Source organism: Haemaphysalis longicornis, unplaced genomic scaffold, assembly GCF_048455015.1.
Source record: "Haemaphysalis longicornis isolate Haplotype H1 unplaced genomic scaffold, Haemaphysalis longicornis Haplotype H1 scaffold_7, whole genome shotgun sequence".
Lineage (NCBI taxonomy): Eukaryota > Metazoa > Arthropoda > Arachnida > Ixodida > Ixodidae > Haemaphysalis > Haemaphysalis longicornis.
In genome coordinates, this window is record NW_027526422.1 from 140885486 (window position 1) to 140908846 (window position 23361).

Below are 23361 nucleotides of genomic sequence, written 5' to 3' on the forward strand. Positions count from 1 at the left end.
GCCCTAAGATAACAAGCGTGTACTTATGGGGGCACGCAGAGCCGACTCTTAAGTTGAGGTGCATGTCTGTAGGCCTTTCTGCTCAGACACTAACTTATGGCAACGTCTGAAGACGAACTCTTTGGCCTGCCGAGCACTACTGCACCGCGATCGCCCCTCGATATTCCCCTCGTCGAATTGTACCCGCTCTGGGGACATAGCCAACCTGGTCCATTCTATGTGGGCGTGTCCCCAAAATCCTTTTCCTTCCATAGTTATTGAAGAGCAGTGAGTGAGAGGAAGTGCTGATCAGCTCGGACCCAGAGGTCCGAGCGTAAGCCTGGCGACATGGCCGAGGATGTACCTCTGCAGACAAGAATTTTTGGGCCGCCCCGGTTTGTCGCCACCCGACAAATTGGAATGCCAGTTCTCGGGCACGTTTCGTCGCATCGCACCGCCGCTGGTACGCGTTGATGAATAAGTGTACAATGGAGTGCGAAGCGAGTGCAGGGGGATTAGTAGGCGACAGAAGAGGGGGAAAAGAAAGCGATGCAACGGAATGCCGAGACTGCGGAACGACAGCAGTGGGGCAGTCAATGCCGCCGAAACGAGCAAACCTGACCAATCGTAGCGAGGTAGAACGCTGAGTATATTGTTGGCACGGTGCGCAGATTTGGCTCGTTAACGACGAGAAACGTTGATTTACGGGCTTCTAAAGCCGGAGCAAGGTGTGCGTGTAGGCCACATCCTCGAATTCGCGAGGCCAACAATACTCTAAGAGCATCTTCACACAGGTTGTAACGCACGTACATGCTAACACACAGATGGCAACGCATTTGTGAAATGCAATAAAAAGATTTTCAATCATTTTTTTTTTCAGCGACGCCAAGGTGTTACCACAAGAAGAATGAAGCCATGTGGCAGAACTTTCTGACATAACACGGACAAATTGTTTGATGCAACCCGGCTTACACCTCCTGTTCGGAGAAAAAATTCACGCATCTACAAGAAGTCAGTAGTGCACTGGGGATCGTTCTTACCGTAAATCACCCGTGACATTGCCCACTCGCGCTTTAAATGAGTGACAACGCATGTGTACAGTATATACGACTCCAATCCGATACAATTCAATTTATTCCAATTCAAATCCAATCCAATCCAATGCTCCTCGCTCATGCGCAACACTGCGCAACGCCAAGGGACAAGCCAAGGACAAAGCGAGGTCCTAAGGTGTTTCGCCCCTAAAATCTACATTCATGAGCCAATGGCCTCATCTCGAAGTTTGGGGGGATGGCACCCAATCCTCTAGTCGCGAAGACGCGACCGCTGCCATGAGGTGCCAGAGGAGACCAGACACACGAACACGAACACAAATGCCGAACAAGAGAGGGCAGTGCAGACGCGAGTCGCACAGCGCCAACCTCAAAAAAACTTTTATTATTTGGCCGAGACTTGAAAGATCTTGAAAATTGTGCCAATTGATAAGTAATCTCAAATACCATTACCAAATGATGACACGTGCAGGCTGAACATCCAAATCAATGTTTTCACGGTGTGCGACTTCGACGGGGACAGCATGCTAACACCGTAAATACCGGATGGTCACCTTCCAACGCCTGTTGATATACAACTCGTCTCGCTTCAAAGACACCGTATTTTCTTCTTCGCAGACACGAAGAACTCCAGGCAACCCCAGCCATGTAAGCTTTGCTTCAAGGGAGGCCAAAAATGAAACAAAACAAATCTTCATAGAGTGATCAGACACCTGGGTGTGCGTTACTTGATGAGGAGCATCATTATCACCATCGAGCGCGAGAACCTCGCGTGTCAAGGACTCAACAACAGCAGCTGATGCATCTCAAAATGGCGAGAAAGCTGGAATTGGTATTTTTTCACAATCTTTAGACTGGAGTTATTCGCTGCGAATCCCGGATTACACACCCATTTTTATGGCCGAATTTTTAGCAATAGCTATAGCTCTATGCAAAGTACCGCAGCATGTTTCAAAAATCATCATATTATCTGATTCGATGGCAGTTGTATCGGCGTTAACTTCCTCTTCGGACTCTCCATTGTACCGCACACTATTATTTTTTGTTCCCAGGCACGTGAAGGAGGTACGCTTGTCTTGGGTCCCTGGCCATACGGACATCAGGGGCAACGAGCAAGCGGACCATTTAGCTAATCTCGCCGTCACAGCTCCCATTCAATTCGGAATTCCTAATCTGGCTCTATTTGCATCTGCGAGACTAAGACGATATTGGCATTTAGACGCCACCCGTTCCGATTCACTCTTATCATTTGAAGAGTTCCAACATTTAAAGTACGGGTGGAATGTTCATTTTTGTGGCTCTCGGCAATGCGAGGTGACCTTCACCGAGCTGCGCTGCAGGGTACCGAGGCTTAATTTCTATCTGTTCAGATCAGAACTTTCACCTACAGAACTATGTGTGCGGTGCCAGGTCCCCGAAACAATCGACCATTTTTTCCTCGACTGTCGCCGTTTCTCAACAGCTAGACAACTGTTTTTGAAGGAGCCGATTGAGAGGTTGGGGTTGACGTTATCGATAAAACATATATTATCTATTGGCGCATCAAAGCTGGGGTTTGCAAGAAGGGATATATATAATTGCATTCAAAATTTTCTTTCTGCCTCAGGTCGTTTGAATTGCTAAGCGGTGCTGATTAATGGGTAATTCGGGTTTCATTAACAAACTAAGTTTCCTTTTACAGCCTCTTTCCGGAAATAAGTATATTGAAGTCCCCACGTTTTTAACCGATTTAGCCCTGGCCAATCCCCCCTTGTGGGTACGTGCCAAAAAATTTGAGGACATCATCATCATCATCAGCAGCAACAACAACAACAACGCGCAGGCTCGTTCGAGCAGCACTTTAGGGTTCACTGCACACTGTGGGGCAACGCTTTCTGCTTGTCTGCCAACTCAGCGGCGTCAACTGCTCTGGCATTCCCACCGCGTGACTCCAGGGGCCTCTCATCGAACTACCCGGGCACTGACTACGCACGAGGCCGTTCACGGTTCCCCAAGTGCCGAGTCACTCCGAACTCCTCGCCTTGGGTGGCCGGCTATCTCTTCCAGGTACGTTCGGGATGCCTGTGCCCCCACCACTGACGTCACCGGGGACGGGTGACGCGTTTCCGTTCGGCTGCCACGGGCCGCCATCTGACGAAGAGCTGCTCGAGCACTCTGCTGCCTCATCATCACTCGTTGGGGACAGCTACGGGCCGCCAGTTCTTCGGAATTCCTGGAAAGGGTGCTACGACCCTGTCAAAGCACGAGGCTGGGCTCTTCCACCACTGCGTGGGATGGTCTGGCGGGCAAGTGGACAGTGGCGACCAGCGTCTGATGACGACGCTGTAGCTATGCCTATTGCTTTTCTGGCGCCCTTGGCCGATGGCTCGACCTCACCCCTCAAGCGCGGAGCACGCACTCCAGGCATCACACGGCGCAAGATTTGGCTAGGTGCACTATCAACACGGCCCGGTTGTGCCTTCCCAGCGTGTGCCAGCCTCGACTTCTCCACCAGCAGCCTGGATGGCTTCCCAGCCTACGATCCGACGAGGAACAGGGCAGTCGCCTGGTCTACGACTCCAATTCATCGTGTAGCTATATCGAGCGATACGTAACCTTTGAGGGGCGTAGACCTTTCCGAGCGAATGGCGACTGTTCAGGTCGATAAGGCGAAATATCCTCATAACCATGTCTTGGGAGCGTATTCGTGGCACCAAGTACAGGAAGTCTCTCTGCACCGTGACCCCGTGGGCTCCTGCATAATTAAAGATTATTTAGTCACCAAGCTACAGATTATTTAGCTAGGTCCCGGGGGCGCACGTCTACATTTTTGGCTGAAAACATACAATTACAATAAATCGAATTTTATTGGAAAATTTCAGTAGCACAATTTACTTGATAAGCTGCAGCTACGTGGTTTGAAATACGTTCCTTAAATTTTCAACTTTATTTAAATAAATTTTGATAGCCTATTTTTTGCGCCTATGAAATCCCCCCGTATCACCATATTTATGATCCGTAACAAAGAGTCTGTCTTTGATCCTAAGTCCTTGCGGTTAGGATAACAGGAGTGAGTCTTGACCTCGAATTCACAACCGAAGAATTTCAGTTACGGCTGCAGGGCAAATACAAATACGGGGTCGCGTGTTTCCAGACGCTTCGCTGCACAGAGCACCCACGTGACATGTGTGATGTCACTGTGCGCGCTATTCTTTTTAGCTCCTGCTAAAACGAACCTACCGTTCTGGATCTGTAGCCTCCACGTAGAGCACTTAGTACTGGCGCTGACGGCTTGGGTTCGAGGCCAAGGAGGTCTGTATCTTAAATTTTTTTCATTGCGTATTTGTTTCTAAATTTGGCTTTTTTAAAACTCAAATCTAAGCGTCGTTTTTGTTAATAATGGTGATTTGGTATGTTTAAGTCGCCTTAGGTTTGGGCGCAGCCAATGACCACGTTGCATTACCGTTCTCCATCGCGCGAACAGACATGTCACATGGGAGCTCTGGGCAGCGAAGCGTTTGGAAATACGCATACGGGTCGGAATCATGATTAGCCATACCCATACTCAAAGCTAACATTTTCGCTGGCTACCTGAGGTGTAGAGAGAAAAAAAAAAGAAGGCAGTTCCACTCATCGTGAAACTGCCGGGAGTGCGGAGAAGTTGATTGGCCAGTGTTTCCCTGGTATCATGGTTGTGAGTACAGTCGTGAGCTGAAGTAAACGGACCACGGGAGCGGTGGCCAAAACTAATCGCTGCGCCGTCTGGTTGCGCGGCGCCTGCTGTCGAGACCGCACACAGCGCAGGCGCGGCCTAGCAGTACAGCACACATGCCGCTATCGCTCGCTGCTTCGCGATTGTCTCACGCTCCGATAAATTGACGCCAGGGGAATCACACCGCGCAGTTAGAGGAACACTGCCGGGCACCGCCCTATCATTGAAAACGATGCGACTCACCTGATAAGTGGCAATGGTGCTACGCTGCCACACATAGCGTGCTGTGGCTGCGTTGGGCTCGTAGCCATTTTTTTATTCAAAAAGCAGGAGGTTTCTTTTTTGTTAAGTGATGAAGTTTCTCAGTTGATATCTGCTGTCTTGTTGTTTGTTCGAGTTCGTGTTTCGTGTTTTTCGTGTTGTTCGTGTTTTTCGAGTTTCGAGTTTCTGCATGAGAGTGACAGAGTTGGGTCCCATAGCTATTTGTGTACACAACAACAATTGACTGTCTTTGTGGCCGCTCAGCGGCCTATAGTATTGGCTAATTGATAGGTCCTCCTCACTCTCGGTTGAGACGTCTCTTTGGGAGGCGGGACTTTTGTAATTAAATAAAGATTATGGCGTGGTGAAGGAAAGGGCTGCCCGCCAGACTTGGGATTTGCCCGACCTCTGATTTTTTATGCCAGTGGTACTCGGCCGGTAGCGTGCCAAATACTCCTTCTGGGCTTGCAAAAGTGGTGAGGGACCCCACGATGAAATATGTTGATACGTGCCCTATTGTCGCACAATTAACCCTTGCAGCCAAAGTCGCTCATACTCATATCTCTATGCACGCCCATTGAGTGTGGCTTTTCTGCATAATTTAAACGTTGTGCAAAAAGCCAGCTTTAAAATTTGTGCTGTGCGGAGGCGTTATTCTAGCATGTCATCCGGCAAATCCACTTTTTTTAGTTCGTGGCAGGGTTTGGAAAAAAAAAAGGAAGTTGGGAGTATCGCGGAGGGACCCACGGAGTTCCTCTTCTCCCACGTTCCTCTTTTTGTCTGCGGACCCCCATCTATGAACGACATCCCTGTGCAATGCTTTGTAAAATATTACGTGTAAATAAACTTGGCTGTTTTGAAGTATACCGTCGTTTGTTTGCCGCATGCTGTCGACCATAAGCTAGTAATCTTTTTATCTCCAATCGTCGACTGAAGGACCCTCTTTGGATCAAATCCTTCAATTTTAACTCATGGCACAGAAGTGCGCAAGAACTGCCAATAATGTTTTCAAGTGCAAATAAATCTAATCGAAAAATGTAGTTTGCATGCAGTTCGATAGTCGCTGGGAATTGAAGGCGTGGTTCAATGGTATCTCATATCGCAATATAGTTTTTGAACATAAAATGTCTGTGTCGGTGCCTCGCACTTGAAAAATGGCGAAGCTGGATTTTCCCGAGCAATTGCGAAATGGCACATATGCCGCATGCGGCAAACGAAGTTTCATAAAGCAATGCAGTACATACCTAAACACAGCAGTATTTGTCAAAACCTTGGCATGTAAGGTTAGCATGAATAATTTTCCCAGTTCGCTGATATTCTCGGGAGGCTGTGATTTCGCATCTATCCTCAAAACCGACAAAGATGGTGTTGTGTTTTATTTTCTTCGACTGTCCAGTGATTTTTTTCTGCTTCATTTTCTGCTTCAATATATGACGGCGGGGGGGGGGGGGGGGTAGGGAGGGGGGGATCGCAAAAAAAAAAAAAAAAGCTTGAAGCCCGAGATAATCACCAGCGCGCCCACTCTGCCAGCGAAGCCGCGTTGCCGCCGATTGCGCCAGCGCGCCATTTCCACTGAAGGTGCGTGACCCGCAGGCAGTAAAAGGGCAGCGCGGCTCCCCTGGCGTCAATTTATCGGAGCGTGAGACAATCGCGAAGCAGCGAGTGATAGCGGCATGTGTGCTGTACTGCTAGGCCGCGCCTGCGCTGTGCGCGGTCTCGACAACAGGCGCCGAGCAACCAGACGGCGCAGCGATTAGTTTTGGCCAGCGCTCCCGTGGTCCGTTTACTTCAGCTCACGGCTGTACATGTTTCTTTTCATTTTATTTACGTTTTGATTTTTTATGTGGGTTTCTTATTTTTTTTCTAAATGTTGCTCTCATTTTGTGTTTATATTTCCTCCTTCTGTCTTCGGCTGTTCGTCGGTTTTAGTCAACTCAGGTGCAATAATCACTAAAATTGCCCAATTTCTGGTGAGTCTCCCATATCGGCATGCGCTGAGAATCCAAGAACAAACCCGCCGCGGTGGCTCAGTGGCTAAGGCGTTGCGCTGTTGAGCACGATGTCGCGGGTTCGATTCCCGGCCGCGGCGGCCGCTTTTCTGATGGAGGCGAAAAGCAAAAACGCCCGTGTGTACGAGATTTCGGCGCACGTTAAAGATCCCCAGGTGGTCAAAATTAATCCGGAGCCCTCCACTACGGCGCGCCTCATCGCCTGCGTTGCGTGGGCGCGTTAAAATCCTACAATCAATCAATCGAATCCAAGAACAACAACAAGCATCGGAAAACCGTGCTGGAGACACGTCTGCGACGCCTAGGAGTGCCGTGGTCTCTTTCATTGCTTTTGTCTTCCAGGGCAAACCGAATCTGGGCACCTCCACAGAGATGTGTGTCACGCCGTCTACTCATTCGATGCAGAAACGGCTAGAGCTACTCGGATCAGGCTGACTTTTGTTTTTCTTTACCACTATTCTTTTTTTCTCTGCTTTAAACTTACTGACAAAATTATTTCTTCGCCTACCCTCCTTTTTCTTACCTAGTTATTTTTCAAGACAAAAACAAATTCTTCTTCTCCAATCCCCCCACAGTGGGTTTTCATCTTTTGACTTGCCTGAAGGCTCTGACTGTACCTTCATATTATAAAAAAAATATTTTCTGTTCTGTATTTACATTTCTAAGTTTTGGGATCTAAAATAATATAGACCACATCCTGATTAGGTACAGAGTTTTTTGGCCATTCCCCCGCGTGCGTATGTGGCATGTTCTGAGGCAACCAACCAAGGAAATTGTACGGACGACATCCCGGGCCCCTGAAGTCCTCCGCACTTACAAGTATGTACACATCTAAGAAGGTACACTATTTACGGCACTAGGAATTCTTCTTCCAACCCTTACAACATCGGTGATGCAAGATCGTCTGACGTGTTACAGGCTATACGGGAAGTGGACACACAGATATTGGCACAGACTGGAGGGGGGCGGTAACAGCCACTCTTCCAATCATCTAAGGCTGTACCCAAAATGTGCCCACTCCTTCATTTAGCTGGAACTGTCCCGTAATTGTTTAGAATACATTTTTATGAACATGTAGGTTTTTGAGAGTAATGGTGGCGATGACCTGTTTTCTAAGAACTGTTTTCCCCCGAGAGCAGTACTATACAGCCACCAGGGACAGAGAGAGAAACACGTCATAGCGCTGTTTTTCGTTTTATATTCGTTGCGGAGCTTGCTTTCTTTCAGATCAGACAGATTATTTCAACGAAGGCTATTTTTCCATAACATATCTGCTGAGACGGTGAATTCAAAATGGCTATATTTCATATGGGAATGGGAGACATCTCAAGGGGCAAGAGAAAGTCGTCCAATTAGTGATGCAGTGAATTCTCATTGACAGAGGGCCGGTCAAGGAAACAGCCGGAGCTTGTTTTGAGGGAAAGAAGCAACTTCTCGTCTCTTCCGAAAAACCAGCACCTCTTCCTGCATCATGGCGATCTACAAGTTACCGCAGCGATTTCCACGTCGTTTAGAGACTATGTTCCGTCGATTACGACTCAACGCAGCTCTCACAAATACCTACCGGTATCGCCGTAGCCTAACCTCGAACCTTTGTTGCGACAACTACGGTTCACCGAAATGAGTCGAGCATATCTTACTGGAGTGCCCTGCATAGAGTCAAAGAAGAAACGGCCTCGCAGAGAAGATCGAGTGCCTCAACCACAGTTTCCTAACTTTAAAGCATTTCTGGGACCATGGCCATCTCCCTCGTCTTAGCGGTAAGGGCTAGGCACCTTACCCCTTATTGATTGCCTCCACGGCATCGGTGTCGCTGAGATGATACAGGACTAAAACATCCTCACGCTTTGCAACCATCTGCAGACTTTTCACGTGTCAAACTCTGGGTACCAAACACACACGCCACCTCTTTTTCTTTTATTTTCTTTTCACTTCTTTTATTTCCTTCTTTATTTTCGCTCTTCTACCTTACTTCCTATTGCGACTTTATTCCATGCTCTCCATACCCGCAAAGTAGCGTATAGGCGACAACATGCCGGCAGACCTCTCTGCTTTCCTCTAATAAAGCGATTTCTATCGCTCTGTCTGTTCTTGATCGGCCCGCATGGGTCACGTGGGTCCAGCAAAGCATAAAGATCCGCGTTACGAAGGTTTCAGAAATCTGAAGATACCTTAGAAATAAAATAATCAAAATACAAAGCCTTTCCTTCTAATGGCGACGATGGTTGTAACCCGGGTGCGATGATGGTGGAGTCTGTCTGTCTGTCTGCCTGTCTGTCTGTCTGTCTGTGTGCGTGTGCGTGCACATGCGTGCGTGCGTGTTGGTGCGCGCGCGCGTGGGTGGGTGGGGTGGGTAAGTGTATGCATATGTGTGCGCGCGCGCTTGTGTCCCTGCGTGTATGTGCGGGCGCAATGTACGCAACAACTCTCCAGCAACTATATTTTGTTCAAATTATGTATTTGTATGAAATAGATCAAATTTATCTCTCTTCCAAAGCGAACTTTAGTTTCCGGTATTTTGTTGAGTACACCGCAGCAGTTCATTCCAATCGACGGTCCGCGATTAATTTTCTTGCAGCCTCATTCACCCACCAGTCTCGACGGTCTCACGTCGGCGGCGCCTTCGTTTTTGCCGTGTGCGTGATGCCTGAGACTGTCGATGTTAAGTCCAAACGTTTCCCACCGCAGGGCAGATACGCATACGGTGAAGGCGTTGGTGGGTGCATTTTCTCGACGTGCTTTTTAAGATTACTACGGTGGCGGTAACCTTTAGGGCACTTGTCGCACCTGAAGGGCCGCCCGCGGGTGTGGACCATCTGGTGCCTGGCCAGGTTGTCGGCGCGGTTAAAGCACCGCCCACACGTTTCACATGCGTTCTTATCGGCGCCAACACCAAGGTGCATGACCCTCTCGTGACGGACCAAGTTGTAGCGCTTGGTGAAGCTCTGGTCGCAAATCGAGCACGGGAACTTCTTCTCCTTGGTGTGGGTGACCCTGTGGTTCACGAGGTGCCCCCGCCGCTTAAACGTCTTCTGGCACTCTTCGCACTTGAAACGCCTCTCCACGTGGATCAGTGTGTGCTGGTAGTATTTGCTCCTGGACAAATAAGAAAGGAGCGGAACGATTGCAGACAAAACACAATAACAAGGAACAAGGGAAGTATAAATGTGAAAGAACAAAGAAATCTCGCCGCCCACAAACTTGCAATAAACCACATGAAAAGCGTTTCGTTGTAACGATTACAGACGTCATTTGGAATGACGAACAGGCCACATGCATGCAAGCAGAAAACAGAACGGTACCCACGGACCCCTGCCAGATATGAATTTAATGTTACGCGTTCTACAAGCCGCTGTGTCCTAACTGGATGGTCATCTAACTGTAGAGGCACAGCTGTAACGGCTGCACGGGACCTGTGTGGGTATTGCTGTGTGCCTAAATGTTCTACTTGACCTTTTATCGTGGAAACCAACGCCACATCGCCACATTCGAAGGTGTCTTACTTTCTACAGCAGAATCCAAATAAAAATATTCCCATTCTGCCTCGCTGCTTCTTAATTTGCTCGACAAGGCCGTCAATTAAAAATAGCGGGATCTAAACATCAGCATGTTTGCCACACGTTGTGATGTCCTTGCTGAGATAAGGAAAAGTAAAGCGCAAAAGTGGCAGTACAAACTGTGTTTATGATCACGCTAAGCAAAGCAATGCGGTTCTTGTAGTAATGCCTCTTTCAATGTTTTTCAATTCTGCACCCTTTAACTCGGCTGCGCAATTGTTTTCGTATTTCGGGGGTTTCTCTCCTTGCCTCTCGAATCCCTTTGCACACACCCTGAGACGTGATGAGAGATGGAGATTTCTCTGTTAGCCGTAGTACCTGGCGCAGCGACTGCGTGTTTGCCTCGTGTACCTGGACACCATGGTTTGAATCGCACATCCAAGATCTTCCAGTTGGTCCTACGCTCTGTCACACAAGACTCCAGTTCTCTTGCTCGCATGCGCCTTGGATGTCCGTCCTAATGCCAACCTCTTCCAGTTACATGTATTGTGCTGTATTCCCCATCACTAGAATATTTCTTCACTCACTGATTGAACTATTTCCTCACACCACAGAATAGTATGCCTAGCATATTCCTTTCTGTGGCTGTTTTAGATAGGGGTTTTTACGTGCGAGCCATGCAGCGGCAAAAATGTGTTGCTTTCGTGATGCCTGCCCATTTGCGACTACGTAGTAAGTTCAACAGTGCTACACAGGGCACCACAGCATCGTGTCCTCTTTTCGCTTTTTCCACTGTGGTGCGGTAAATGCTGTTGCCTGCATTACTGGCTTCCTCTTTGACATGGCTGTGTTTCTGTGTGTATGTGTGCGTGCGTTGTTTTTTCAAGCCGTGTTCTTGCTTATGGTTTGATGGGGATGGTATGGTTGCGGAAACCCCAAAGTTGCAAGTAAATTAAATATCACTGCCCGAGCACATTGTCTCGCTGGTAGATGTAAATTTGCTTGTTCGCGACATGAACCTCCACAACGAATAATTCTGAGCCATTAGTGCTTCTTATAGCCGCTTCTTGGTATAGCCTGAGAAATATGGCCTCCCCTTCAACACGAAACGTCAGTTTTAATCTACTTCTCAGCGCATAATACTGTGAAGTGGCAGCGGAGGAACTATTCACAGGCTGTACAAGGAAAATCGGTCGACGGATATTTTCAGGAAAGTGGCAGCTGCAGAGCCAGATCCGAGGTCCTTATCAGCGCGCGCGCAGGAACACCTCTGAGCGGCTACCCCGTCCTCTTCAAAGTAATAATGGGCCGGCTTTACACCAATTGAGTGCATTGGCGCGTACCCGTGGAAAGGGGTAGCCGATTGCTGAAACAGGGAAACCTGCAGCTCCGTCGTTAAGTTTTTGAACGGCCAAGAGCCCGTAATAATACGCTTGATATCGTCATCGTCATCGTCAACAATAGCCTACTTACACGCACTGTAGGATGAAAGTGTGTCTAATTTACCCCCAACCGCACCTGTTCTGCGCTGCTCGAGTCTGTTTCTGTCCCCCGAATTGCCTTATTTCATCCCTCCATCGAGTTATTGGCCTTCCCTTTCTAGATCCGTCGTTCGGTATCCCCTCTATTAACCTAATGTTCCACCAGTTTTCCTCTCGTGTCAGTACATGGCCAGCCCTGGCTCATTTCTTTTTATTTATTTGTACTCTGCTACCAGCTACTCGAAATTGTTTCCTGATCCAGAGATCGTTTTTCTTGTCCCTGAGTGTTACCCTTACATTATCCGTTCCATGGCCCATTCAGCCGACCTAAATTTGCTTTCCAGTTGCTTTCCAGGCGCCAAGTTTCCGCTCCACATGCCATCACGGGCACAATGCAGGAGTTGTGTATTCTTGTTTGAGTGTGAGAGGCAGGTAAATTTTCATTATTTGGGAGTGCTTGCCGAGTGCACCCCGGTTGACATCTATTCTGCACCTGATTTCTGTCTCGTGGTTGGGGTCAGCACCGACGTGTATGTTCCGTAGTGTCTCCTGGTGTAACGTCGCTGGCGTATAACCTGGTGTATAATTGTTCTGTTACTTTTATTATCTCGTCCAGGCTTTGGGTAATGTTACCCTGCTCGTCTCTGAGATCTTACATTCTGCCTGTGCCGATAGCTACTTTCTTTTAGTTGCTTTTAGGCTTCCTCCCATTTTCAGAGTTTGCTCGATCACAGCGATGTTGTACGCACGGAGTTCATTCGCCGTGCTTCTGTTAATCGTTTTCGACAACTCTGCTATTTCAGTTTGATCCGCCGTACTCGACACATTCATGTTCCCTATATGCGCAATTAGTTCCTTCGTTTTTGTGAGGTTGTTTTTTAGTATGTTTATTGCTGCTTCTCCCGCAGCAGCTTCTGGTTCTTTGACTGCCGCTGTTAAGTTGCCATTTAGAATGTATACACGAACCTTGTTCCCCGTTTAAAACGGCAAATTTATTTTGAAGGGTTATTTTAGAGTACTGTGTCTTGGCGCTGATTGACTACCTGCTGGGTTTCGTACTTTTCACTGGTTCCCTTTTTTTTTGAGATTCAGACTTACTTAGAACCTGACCATCCTATGATTGCTGCTCGAAATCTTGCCTATCAGAACCTGACCATCCTATGATTGCTGCTCGGAATCTTGCCTAGCACTTTCGCGTCTAGCACAATACCTGGGTTGTCATTTAAAATGAAGTCAATTTCGTTTTTCGCTTTACAATTGGGCCATTTCCATGTCGATTTCCTGTTCTTTCGTTTGTATACACAAGACATGCTTGGCGTTTGCACCCATGTTAACGTGCCAATAGGCAGTTTCTCTTCATGCGGTGCTATGCTTTTCGTCATCCACTAAAGACAGTTCGATCGTGGCGTCGCTTTCTTGCGTTGCTTTTAAAAAGCTGAATTGGGGTCAAACATTTCAATGGTAGGGGTAAAACTGTGGGACGTGTCTAGTGCCCTTGTATTATTGCAAATACAATGAGACAAGCTACATCGCTATTCTTTTTTGTGGATAACCTGTAGCCACGCAGGATCGAAATTGCCGGTTACATTAAAAGTGCCCTCAAAGTTAATAAACAGTTATTTCTTGCTTGTCGACGCTCCGCAACCGCCGAGTGGGGTAGGACGACAAGCTGTCACTTTCGCTTTTATGCTCCCTCTTTAAATGCAAAGCCAACCTTCGACGGCAATGTTAAGAACTTTAGATAGAACTTTGGAAATTCAAGAACTTTAGTTATGAAAAGACAACTCGCCTCGGCATGTTGTTTGACAAGAAACGGTCTTTAGAACTCATTGGGTTCCATTAATTACGCAGGGAAGAAGTGCATCAGCTGTTACTATCTCGCCGTCTACGGAAATGGTGTGACAGTCACTACCTGCTTTTCTTGTGTTCGTCACATCAAAGCACCCCTGAATCACCATGTCGGTTTCGTGATGGTGCTTTGATATTATTCTTTGGTGTGTAGGAGTACAGGAGTCATGGACGTTTCCCCGAAAAGATTGCATTCAGCACCACCTTGCCGTTTTTCCCGGATACCAAGGCGCCTTGCAGACCTTTTTCAAAGCTTTTTGGGGCTTTCAACAGTAACTCCTCAAACACAGATGCGGTTGAAGACCGCGTGAGAGAACCACTTTGAACACTCCAAGCTCCACGTGCTCGCAGTATAGTTTGCGCGCAGAAGGGCTTTCCTCTCGTTTAGCTTGTAACTTGTCGGTGAAAAGTAGCTAACAGAATGCACCCGTCGTTGTTGACAATGAGTTCTCTCTGCATATAGCAAGGCACAAATCACCGGCCATTACGCTTCGACCGCCGTTAGCTTGATCCCAGAACAAATAACAAAATAACCAAGAAAGCCGCACTTCACGCACAAATGACTGCAATGGCATGTCCCCACGAGCCTGAATGACGGATCAGAGAAACAACAGATAGAGCGGGCAGTACAAAACCCTTCTTGTTTTCAGCGACACAGCTAATGACATGTCAGCGGCTATATTTTCGGGGGAAAAACAAAGATAAGCAATATATCTGCTTAGCGTGGTGAACCATACTATGATCGAGGACGTTGAATTTTTATTCCCAATTCCAGAGATTTGCCTCAACTTTCCTTTTAGGCTGACTCAAGGACTTTTCGAGAGCGTTATAATAGTCCCGGGTGCAGGCAACCTAAATAGCAATGAGGAAGACGCTTATACCGGCAGAATTCATTGGCGACGTCCTCCGGCTCTAAAAACGACGCCCCAGTGTACTAAACACGTCTTCCGATGCAGCCCCACCTTCTTGGTTTGGATGCACCCGACTGCACTTCGTATTTGAAGGCTTTCACTTATTCGACGAGATCACCGATTAACGGGGGAGTTTATTCATCCTTCAAAGCAGAGCCAAGTGACAAAAACGCACAGAAGCCATTGCGTTGAGTTTGTTTTCTGGAGGCAAACGCAGAGCCTGCAACCAAGCTCCCAGCCATGGATATGCTTCACGGGTTTCTCTCATTCTGCATAGTTTTCTCTTCAGTTGCTGGTCATCGCAGGCAGAGATAAAAATAAACAACTGGGGCGCACACGGTCCCTTACCACGAACACACTGAGGCGATGGCTCCTAAGGAATGCTTCTTTGGCAATGAAATCCTATGTGTGGAAAAAAATCGCAGTCTGTAATTGACTCTGAGGCGGTCTAACCAAGCCGGGTAAACGCACCCAGCTACGTACGAATCTCTAGGGCATGTCTCATAATTAAGATGTGTAGGTTTGAGTTTGAGAAACGAAATCTGAATTTTGGGACGCTCAATCATTCCCCCCGCAAAGTGGCATTATACTCACTTATTAGTGCTGCAGTAGTCGCAATGCAGGCACCAATATGCGCCGACCTTGTCGGTGTTGTGAACATTCTTTTGATGCCGCAGGAACAGCTTCTCCGAGCGGAAGGTTTTCGCACACGTGTGGCAGGAGAAGGTCGCGCGCTTGCCGGTGACGACACTTCTTTTCTCTTCAAACAAGCAAAAAGAAGTCATTTCTGCTTACTATTAGAATGATTTGGCGAATATTATGCACAGAAACGGATAAAAAGTTCTATTATTAAGGAATTAAACTCAGTAGGCAGCGTTCAAATACAAGAATATGCTAACTACTTTTTAAATTTCCCGCAGCCTGTACACACTGCAAGCTCTATAAGTAACGAGCGATAGATGATGCCTGGCGGTAAAACGTTAGCTAAAAACGAAATCGCTCAGTCCCAGCACGAAGCTACATAATAAATACTGAATCACTTATCGCCTTCTCGCTCAAGCTGAACAGAATAGCAACCTTTTAAGCCCGCATCTTAAACCACACAAGCGTATAAGCCACTGTCCTTCCTTATTCGTAGCGTTTAAAAACCTTTGCGACTAATCTCGCTCTCCCAGGTTATCTTAAGTGTTCGGAGGGCACAAAAGGTGATTACAGCCGTTCTATGCCAAAATGCCCCCTCGGCGTGAAAGTAACGCTGTTTCGTCGTACTCTTCAAGGCCTAAACTAGCGTCACTAAATAAAGGCTTTTAGAGTATCGGCACTATTTCGTCTCATTGTTATGTGCCGCTGGGATTTTCATTGGTCGGTCGGCACCACGTGATATTTGTTTACATATGGGCGCAGCCATTTTGTTTCTCGCGCCTCTCCTCTCCCTCTCTCTGTTGCGCGGACGCTAGAGCGGCTGGTCACATGCGAGCGAGTTCTTGCTTCGGTGTGTGTTTTTCTGCGTTTTCCTGCGCCTGATGAGCGTCTCCCGATGCCGTCGTGTTGCGTCATCGACTGCTTCAACAAGCTGGACGACGGAAAGCGACTCATGCGCTTTCCCTTGGGGAAAAAGGACGGCAAGAGACTCCGCGCGTGGCTCCAACTCGTCGGTCGCGTCGATTTTAAGCCTACTCCTTCGTCGAGGATCTGTGAGGTGAGTTTATTTGAAGCGGAACCGTCACCAGAGTTGCACAGCCTAGCGCGACAGGAATCCTGTCGCTTTCGCTCGCTTTCGTCGCAAGTACGTATGCAAGCATTGTAACCAGCTATTATACAGCGAGCGTAAAAAGGCAGAAGCCACCACCCACCTCATAGAGGGTCATTAACCCACAATTGACATAAGGCAAGCGTCGTTGCAACAGTTATCACGTGCTATGACCTGGATAATTCGATTTCGAGCTCAGGTTTACAGGAGCCCCTGAACGCAGGGAGACGATTGTGAACACCTACTCTAATGAAACTTAAAATGCCAGCCCCCACTCCCCATGTCATTAGCCACAACTCAGAATACTGCATGTGAAGGCTGAAGTTTTATTCAAACAACGTTAGGATTAGTTCATCGTGCTGCTCCTACCAAAACACTGCAGTGAAGGCATGGAGTACTGTCGAACCCCCAAAGTTCCCTGCTTGGCTTTGAAAACATTTGCTGATTAAATATAGCCAGTGCAATTAAATTACTTTACTTAACAAACTGACTGCTGTCTCTGGCCTGTTATAATATTTGAGACTTGAATATATACTTATACAATTACATTCATTTTCTTGGCAAACTGACTCGTCTTGGGCTTGATATGATATTGGGACTTGCAATTATGTGGGCTCGTTAAGCGTATTCTTGCGTAATGCACATTACACAAATACAATAAATTGCTCTATTGGCATATTTCTTGTATTAACGCCCGTTCTGTCTCCTTGTGTGTGTGCGTGCCCGTGCGCGTGTGTATGCGGGCATGTACGCGCAATCGGCTGTAAATGTGGCAGGTTTCAGTTCGGTGGCAATTGAAATAATGCGCGCGTTCTGAACTCCGAATAAGATGTACGCAAATCCTATGTTGGTGAATCGATGGTGATTGCAGGCGAGCACGTATGTGCATGTTTTTATTTTTGACGTGATAAGGTGCAGAATTGAAGGAATGGTTGGAATATATACCGCGACCCCGTTGGTCTGAAGCATTACTTTCCACGTCCTGGACTGAAGGTGACGGTGAAATCTTCCAGTTTCTCAATGATGTGTTCTGGTTTGGATTAAAGGCTAGTTATGTAATGCATTTGGACAGGGTGTACCGCCACTCTTACTATAGTTACTGCAGTTACAAATACACTAGTTAGTAGTTCAATCGAACCCGGTACACAATAATGTTATGTCGCTGCCGAATCACTTTTTGGGCATTTCGTAAAGTTATTGCGCAAACCGCAAAATAACTCCGTGAGTCCTGTTTCAAAAGCGCGCCTGGATTCAAACTGAAAACATACAATCTCCCTTTTTTTCTGTCCAGGAGAGCCAACGTAACTCAAAATTTAAAATTTAAACACTGCTTCTCACACAGCCGAGTGACGGAAATGGTATCACTGCTGGAACCATCCATTGCAACGGAATAACTTACAACCGACTATAATATCTTGGAATATATAGTAATTTATAGGACCACCCCAGTGTCCGGACATAATTTGATTTAAAATGAAAATGAACAACACCACGCGTAACCGAAAGTAAGCACAGCCCCACAGTTTGCGAGCGCCGCCAATCACTGCACACTCTTCCCGTCACAACCGGCGGCGGTTTCGTTAGGAAAGATGGCAACACTGCAAGCCAGAAACAAAATGGCCCCCAAATGCTTCTGGGTGCACGAAGTGGCAGTACTCTTAAGCATAGCTGATTTAGTAACGCTAGCCTAAACCTCGATGTTTTTTGCAACAATTATCTGTGCCATTTTCTTCCTAGAATAAGCGGTATGTGACGCAGACTGCGTGGTGCCTAAATGACAGGCGCCCCAATAAAAATGGAAACACTTCTAACGTTACTAGCTGCCAGCAACCTCTGACAGTAGTGTGGCTGCGTGCCTCGTTTTGCACGGTGCACTGGGATTGGTACATAATCATTCCACCAGAAATATTACAGCAGTGACTAAGAGATAAGTTTGCGAGACCGATGCGTAAGCGTTCCGTTCACGCTCCTTTCACCAAAAGAAGTGAATTATCTGTGGGTGTGGCTGTCACTTGCAGTGTGCAGATAGTGGATTCAGGTAACATTTCTAGATGTCTTTGGAGTTCTTGGCTCATTCTTCGATTCCTAAGAGCATGATAATGTTTATACGCGGAGTCTCCCGCAATAACAATTGATTTGTTAGCAGCGCTTTCTCCCGGCGTCATGAAGCGATTATACTCCTAGTAGCCAGACATTTTTTTTACTACAACTCGCCCAAAGAGCCACCAACTGAAACGCTCATAACAAAGCTGATCGTAGCCAGACGAATAAAAAAGTGTTGAAACTTGGCCTACTTGGTACATGATAAAAAAAAACATGTACCAACCAGCCCAAGATCATGCATCAACCAACGTGTTTGTCCTTTTTCTTGAATGCCGTCCGTCGCGATGTTTTGATCGCTTCGTAGGGAAGTTCCACCGAAATAGCAAAGAAAACAGCGCCAAAAACATCGCGGAAACCGTATGAACCTTTCGTACCCTTAGCCTCGCACCTTCTCAACACCATTCATTATTGTGCGTTATGACACCTAAGAGGTGTAGTCTCCAAACTTCGTATGCCGGACCCCCACTTTCTTGTGAATCCTTAAATTTTTTGCCCTCAAATCCGTCAATATCTTTAACCTTTCTATGTGTATCTGTGTAATCGTTACATGAAAAACCTGCAGAATCACTTGAGATGGTAAAAAGACATTTACAAAAGATCGGGTGTCAGGTTTGAGTTTTTTCCGTGGGAAAGTTGTGGAAGACTTCTCTCATGAAACGCGTATGCCACAGAAGGAGCGCACTTGTTAAAGTCTCAGCGGGCTCCCTTCGCCGAGTAGATGGATGATGCGGGTTCTCTCACAGTGGGCTTCGTTTATTAATTTATTATAGCGATAATTTTTTAAAGACGGTCAGTGTGCCCACGTGTTTACGGTTCCCGGGAAGAGAGAGTGAGAGAACCACTTTATTGTGTGCCCGGTTTGAGGGCGAGGGAAAAAGAGCAAAGAAGGCAATAAAGCTCTCGTGCCCTACTCTTCACTCAATGCACCCGACGACAACCACGCTACACCGGGCTGGCATTCCTTCCAGCATAATGTGACAAGTGGGACGTGCTAGCCGCTGCTCTCCTCCTGAAAACATGTAAGCCCACATAGCCGATTCTCGCCCTGAAAACAGATCTATGCCTCCACCCATTGGTCCGGTTATTTAGACCTCGTCTACGGCCTTCCCTCCTTTACAGAACTACTCCTCGATGGCCAACGTGAACGGGAGCGCTGCCCCTTTCCAGATCATGGCACATGACCCTTGTACCTTCTCTTCACAGAGAGGCTATCCCCAATAGAATGGACGCTTCTTCCGTTTCCGTAATGCGTGCTTTAGGGCTCATTGACCCGCCCGAAAAATGTTAGGTTGACGCACAGGTCTGCCTGATGAGACCCCAGGCAGTATTTTGACACCTTCAAATTGAGCACTGAAGAGCACAATTTCTACGCAATTGCTAAGGACTTCAACGAGTACTGTGTCCCTTTGAGAGACGTCATCTAAAAATGGGCACATTCAGCATTTTTAATTGAGCTGGGTGGGAAGCTTGTCGAAGATTTCGCGGCAGCTGGGCTAGAACTATCGGAGGAAGTAACTACGGGAATTTCCGTGAAGTGTTAATCGGTAACACGCTTGTCATAGACATCGAAAATCACAAATTGTCGCAAACTCTGCAGCTTAACCGCAGCTTAGACTCTATATAAGCATTAAAACTGCGTTTTAAAAATGAAGTAGTCCGACAGCTGAAGGGAGACCTCTTTCCCGGCACGACTAAAGAAGCCCACACCTCGATGCTGCGAAGGCACGTAAAATAGAACGCTAAAGACCTCGAAGCAGTGGCACCTCTAACCACACACTACAAGAGGGGTTTGTAGATGAATGTCCTTCCACCGTGAGGCAGAAGTGTCATTTAAAGAGTAACGCCACGACCACTTGCCCTACCAGAGTGCATCTACTGGAAGGGCGCGAGAAAGGGCCGTTTCTGAACTGTTTTCTGGCAGCATATATTCTATGCAGCATCGTGCAAGATCCCCGCCTTTCGGTCCTTAAAGCCAGGACTGCTTCATACAAGAGGAAAGCCTCTTCACTAGACAGGTTACAGGTCCTGGTGTTGAAGATAGACGCAGGAGGAAACAAGACTGTTATCTCAGTGCAACAAATACGATGTTTCTTTATTAAGCGGGTTCCTCTAAATCTCACCACCTTGAGGCTTCAGGTCCCACATGGAAAGAACACGCATGGTATGTATGTACCAGGGCTTCGTTTTTTGCTCACCATGAAAATATAAAAAAAACGTTCACGTTTTGCATCATCTGTGCACAGCCTTGTACAGCAATCTAGATACCACTAACCTTTGGTTTTTTATTCGAGTGATGGGTGTTTTGTGATGACACATCACAAGGGACTTTTCGGACGTGCTCCAAGGCCTACCGCTAGGTCAGCACATACCTGCGTTCCAAGTCTCCCGCACTATCTGTTGGGGCAACTCAGTACGGCAGCAGGCTTAAGTGGGTATCGCATGATGGCGCTACGTGTTGCATGCTGACACATACCCGTGTTTGCACTGCCACACAAAGAGGATAATGAGCGAGGTCTTATACTGCTGGTGGCCTAACCGCTACATCAGTAATTAGCATGATCAAATTACTTGTTTAGGACTCGGGAAGTATCTCTTAGCCACACTTCGAAGTCTAACGTCAAAAAGCACTTAATAGAGCAACTTTTATTCATCATGATCATCACCACCAGCCTATCTACGCCCACTGCAGGGCAAAGGCCTCTCCCATTAATCTCCAATTACCCCGGTCGTGTGATAACTGCGACCAATTTATCCCCGCAAACTTCTTGATCTCATCTGCCCATCTAACTTTCTGCCGCCCCCTGCAACGCTTTCCTTCTCTAGGGATCCACTCTGTTACCCTTAATGACCAACGGTTATCTTGCCTTCGCAATACATGTCCTGTTATTGTTCTTTTAGCCGGAGGGAAGTTTTGAAATATCTCTTTGAATCACACAGGCTCACTGTGGAGGTTCCCAGGATTCCTTTTGGCGTGACACGTATGGCTTGTAGTTTTCAAATTTCTTATTTCAAATGTTTTAGGGCGCTATCAGCCAAACCGTTTCGGGTTCAGGTGTTTTAAGAGGTGCACTTAAATTTGCGATCAAGACAATATACTCGACAAAAATCGGCTGTCAGTCTCTTTTACACTCGGCGATGCGAAATCCAAAGTTCGACACAAATTTTCAAGGCAGCCATAAATTGCAACAGGAGTAAAACAGAAGAAGCCTGAAAACATTATTTACCGTCCGCGCAATAAAAGATGCGATAGGGGCCACGAACATGAATAACGAATATGCGCACCTGTTTTGCTATAAGTTACGTGGTGTCTTTCCTAAAAAAGTGACTGCACATTATTCGTAACAGAAACGGAGGTAATACATGAGCATACAAGTAGGCACCCGTACATACAAACCATCAGGACGCGTAGAAAGCCTATGCATACTCTGTTACCTAAATTTCGCGAAAATATCAACCCCTAGAAATCTACAGAAACATATGTTGGCGATTGCTGCGGCCCCATTGGCTACTGTCGTGCGCTGAAGAACCGTTTTCATAACAGACCCTCGCGGTTGTCCGCTCTGTAGCGAGGATCACCATCCTGCCATTTGATGGTTAATTTTGGGTAATCCCCGCACTTTTATTTACGTGCGAGGATCATGTATTCGCAGAATTCAGTTCAGCGACCTAAATGACCTGAGTATTTTGTGGGAGTTGTGAAATTAATAACATTTGTTTGTGTATTACGGAATATAACGGGGAAATAACCCCAATATTGCTGGCAAGATTCTGTGTCCTCGAAAAAATAAGTATAGGTACTTCAAATAAATTTATTTGCAGACATGGCCATGATTTGCGGACCTTCCCGTAGTTACTTCAAACCCTGCCCTTTCCCCCACTGCATTTAGCCTTTCGATGCGACGGTACCAACTGCTGTTCACCTTACCGACGTGCACTTCGTCGGGCTCCACGGCACTTTGGGGGTGGTCCGCATTGTAGGCCGGGCTCGGGATGTGGCAGCTTCCCATGGAGGTGGAAGCTGCGAATGTGCCCCACAATAGACAAAATGTGATTTCACAGGTTCTCTAGAACTTTGGTGACATTGTTAAATATGCACCTTGTTCCCATACATCCACTGTTTTGGATGACCACAGTTATAACACGAGGAATATTAAAGAGGATGAATACACAACCGAAGATTGGATTATTACACTTATTATTTTTCCACGTGCGACACACAAGCTGAAACCTCGCGACGTAAGCATTTTCCGAGTACCTAAACTTGCCTGCAATACCGCCATTCGCGAGTTCCCGTAAGTCACAGTAGAAGTAGCATCACACTTCTGAATGCCGGCACCCGCCGTGGTGGCTCAGTGGCTAAGGCGTTGCGGTGCTGACGACAAGGACCCGGGTTCGATTCCCGGCTGCGGCGGCGCTTTTCTGATAGAGGTGAGAAGCAAGAGCGCCCGTGTGTTCGCGATTTCGGCTCACGTTAAAGATTCCCAGATGATAAAAATTAATCCTTAGTATTCCATTACGACGCGCCTCACCGCCTGTAAAGCGTCGGCACATTAAACCCCACAATAAATCAATGAATGCCGACAACCTAGTGAACAAAGCATTCAAATGATCCGTGCAAACATCACTGACATTAGTGGTGAATGTGTAAGGGGGGTGTCTGCCCACTTTTTAGACCGTCTCATTGAAGGAGCACCATAACCTAGCCCGGAAGGGCAAGAAAATTGCAGCAAACAATACACTCCCGGGCCAATTGCTTCTTTCCCTCTTCTAATCACAATT

The 23361-nt window shown here is 47.1% G+C and overlaps 1 protein-coding gene and 1 non-coding gene across 2 annotated transcripts in view; both read left to right on the forward strand.

Annotated features, from left to right (window-relative positions):
- The first annotated feature begins 16185 nt into the window (after window positions 1-16185).
- Wdr33 (WD repeat domain 33) overlaps window positions 16186-23361 on the forward strand; it is a 154337-nt gene continuing 147161 nt past the window's right edge. The window contains exon 1 of the mRNA XM_077679125.1: window positions 16186-16428. The gene's annotated coding sequence lies outside the window, so the exon portion shown is untranslated. The remainder of the gene's footprint in view (window positions 16429-23361) is intronic.
- On the forward strand, window positions 22921-22993 carry Trnas-gcu (transfer RNA serine (anticodon GCU)). The gene has a single exon. It is a non-coding gene; the product is annotated as a tRNA-Ser (tRNA).